This window comes from Lithobates pipiens, unplaced genomic scaffold (assembly GCF_037356315.1).
Source record: "Lithobates pipiens isolate NorthernLeopardFrog02 unplaced genomic scaffold, aLitPip1_a1.2 Scaffold_28, whole genome shotgun sequence".
In the NCBI taxonomy this organism is placed as follows: Eukaryota; Metazoa; Chordata; class Amphibia; order Anura; family Ranidae; genus Lithobates; species Lithobates pipiens.
This window is the reverse complement of record NW_027507789.1, coordinates 3,393,838-3,397,369: the sequence shown is the minus strand read 5'-3', so window position 1 is coordinate 3,397,369 and position 3,532 is coordinate 3,393,838.

Below are 3,532 nucleotides of genomic sequence, written 5' to 3'. Positions count from 1 at the left end.
GAGGAGTTGATGTTTTTGTTGCGCTCCGCGGCGTCTCGGAAACATTCCGCCCCTTTTTCTTTTGAAACATGCCTTATAGAATCTTCAATAAATATATAGCTACACAGCCCAAGTTATATACAAACATCTTAGGCAAAAAAATATTATGTTTACAAATCTATATACAATAAAATCGAACAGGAAAAAAAAAAAAAAAATGTAAACAGTCATATCACAACTTCAACAATAAGAACAATGGGGGGGGGGGGGATGGGAATATATAGATCTGGTAGGAGGTGGGTGATGGGGGGGAGGAGGATCAACGTGTTAAAAATTAAGTGTGCTTTAAAAATAATGTGCAGGAAGATTTCATATTTCTAATATGTGGTAAGAAGGGGGGGGGGGCTCAGCCTGCGGTCCTCCAGCTGTTGCAGAACTACAAGTCCCATGAGGCATTGCAAGCCGCTGACAGTGACAAGCACGACTCCCAAAGGCTGAGGCATGATGGGAATTGTAGTTCAGCAACAGCTGGCGGGCCGCACATGTTGTGCACCCGTGTTGAAGGGCATGTTCAGCCAAAACTTCTCTCTTTCTAGTTGGATAGTGGGGGGGGGGGGGGGGGGGGGGGAGAAGGGTTAGAACCCCTGTCTGGTTTTTAATGCTGTCCAGGGCTCCGGTAGAGAGATATTCTCTCACTTCCTGTCCTGCTGATGACAGGTTGACCAAACAGGAAGTGAGGCAAAATCTGTTGTCACCAGGAGAGCGAGGGCAAATCTCTCCAAAGGAGTCCCGGAGAGCAGTAAAAATTCAGGTTCTAGCCCTCACCCCTCCCATGCAAAACCAAAAAAGGAGTGCCTTGGCCTACGGTTTAAAGGGTAACTACAGAATATTTTTTTTATTAGGTCCCTCTAATGGTGCCAGTCTTCCCCCCATATTCCGGCTCTGTCCCCGACTTCCTAAACCAGCACAAGGCTCTCATTTTGCCCATTTCCTGTTAGCCCAGCCTGTTTACACACGCACCCCCATCTAGGGGGCACATCACAATATTCCAGGACTAGGCACTGCCCAGTCCGGGAAGAATGCCCACCCCTGCACTGCCCCTGGAATACCCTGCGCCGCCACCGGAACACCTCACGCCCCTGTGCTACCACTAATACACCTCGCGCCCCTACGCTGCTTCAGGAAAACACCTCGCGCCCCTGCGCTACCACCAGAAAACACCTCGCGCCCCTGCGCTGCCACCGCAAAACACCTCGCGCCCCTGCGCTGCCACCGCAAAACACCTCGCGCCCCTGCGCTGCCACCGCAAAACACCTCGCGCCCCTGCGCTGCCACCGCAAAACACCTCGCGTCCCTGCGCTGCCACCGGAAAACACCTCGCGCCCCTGCGCTGCCACCGGAAAACACCTCGCGCCCCTGCGCTGCCACCGGAAAACACCTCGCGCCCCTGCGCTGCCACCGGAAAACACCTCGCGCCCCTGCGCTGCCACCGGAAAACACCTCGCGCCCCTGCGCTGCCACCGGAAAACACCTCGCGCCCCTGCGCTGCCACCGGAACACCTCGCGCCCCTAAACTGCCACCGGAAACACCTCGCGCCCCTAAACTGCCACCGGAAACACCTCGCGCCCCTGAGCTGCCACCGGAAACACCTCGCGCCCCTGCGCTGCCACCGGAAACACCTCGCGCCCCTGCGCTGCCACCGGAAACACCTCGCGCCCCTGAGCTGCCACCGGAACACCTCGCGCCCCTGCGCTGCCACCGGAAACACCTCGCGCCCCTGCGCTGCCACCGGAACACCTTACTCCCCTACGCCGCCACTGGAATATGGAAAAGAGTCAGGGATGACATCAACAGACCGGCAAGAAGGTATGTAGAGGAGGGAAGGGTGGTTCAGTGGGTGGGGTGAAGGGAGTCTAAATCCTGGAGTTACCCTTCAAATCATTTCAGCCCCCCGTGGTTTTAAGGAACGTGTCCTTATTTTTAAACCAATCCTCACTAGTAGAGATCATCCAGATTCCAGGTCATTTACAGCCCTCGACTTGTTAAAGGTGCCAATATGTCAGTCATCGCTCCATGGTGCAACCAAACCGGCCCCTTCCCTAATGGGAGTTAATAAATATCCATAACCGCTTCTCACCCCTCCCCCCTCCCCCAACTGTCTGTCTCAGCATTTGATTTCAGATAAGGTCCCGTGGCCTCACGTGGACGTCGTGGGCTGTAAAATCACTGACCAGGCCGTAGTCTGGACCCAATTAGCCCCTAAAAAACGTAGAGGACGCTAGAAGTGGGCTGCGTTTTGTGACTCTGTGTGAGTGACCCTCATCTAGAGAGTCTCTTTATACGAGGGTTCTTCATTAAATAGAAAAACAAAAAGTGCGGAAACTTTTTGAAGACCCCTCGTATTTACCAAAAAGGTGGAGGATGAGGCTTTCCCCCTAAAAAGTGCAGACGGCCTACAGAGATAACAGCGAGCTTGCCCCTCACCCATGGTCCCAATATATAAGGAATCCTCGTTTGGGTAACCGTACTCAAATGGTGGGGGGATGGGGGATGGCAAATACTGAGTTGTTTGCATTGCAATCAGCTTCTAGAATACAGTATCTGATTGGTTGCTGACGAAATGCCAGGATGCTGAATAATGAGCTCGGCCATTAATATTCTTTTCTTCTGCTATTCCTTTAAATCTGTGCAAGTTCAAAGAAGAATTCCAGATATGTCTATTCTATACAATGGAACTACCCTGTTTCCCTGAAAATAAGACCTAGCGCGATTGTCGGTGATGGCTGCAATATAAGCCCTCCCCCCCGCAAATAAGCCCTAGTTAAAGTCCTTGTAGGTCTTATTTTCAGGGTAGGGCTTATATTGCAGCCATCACCAACAATCAAGCTAGGTCTTATTTTTGGTGAAACAGGGTATGTATACACTATTAGAAAGCATGGGGGCCCCGTACTACCTTCCTGACAGGGGCCCCCGACTGGGGTGCAGTGGAACAGCACTGATTTTATCCACCTCTGCCCCCCCCCCCCCCCCCCCGGAAAAAAAAAAAAAAGGCTCTTCAGTTCCCGCCTCCTGGGCCCCTCTGTTGATTGGATGGGGCCCAGTGAAGTGCAACTTAAAGTATAAGTTCACCTTCACAGAAAATCTGTAAAGGTGAATTTAACCTACACGGTTAAGGAGATATTTGCTAGAAAGATGGCACCGATATCTACGGTGTGCATGCGCCGTAGACGCAGGCGCACTGAGTATGCCGTTACTGACGGATCCTGCGCGCATGTGCGGGGGTGACGTAATCACGGCTCCGGCCAGTCACAGCACCAGAGCCGCGATACACTAAAGTCACTCTGGGTAACACGGCGGCGACAGAGGACCGCTGCGGGGGCTTCGATATCAGGTAAGTAATTCATAATGAGCTAGTATGCTATGCATACTAGCTCATTGTGACTTTGTCTTGCAGGTCTTTTTTTTTTTTTTTTTTTAGAGAGGGTTTACTTTAAGTGGGGGGGGGGGGGGGGGTGTGGTCTAGAACAATCCATTTATTAATTTAGGCAGAAA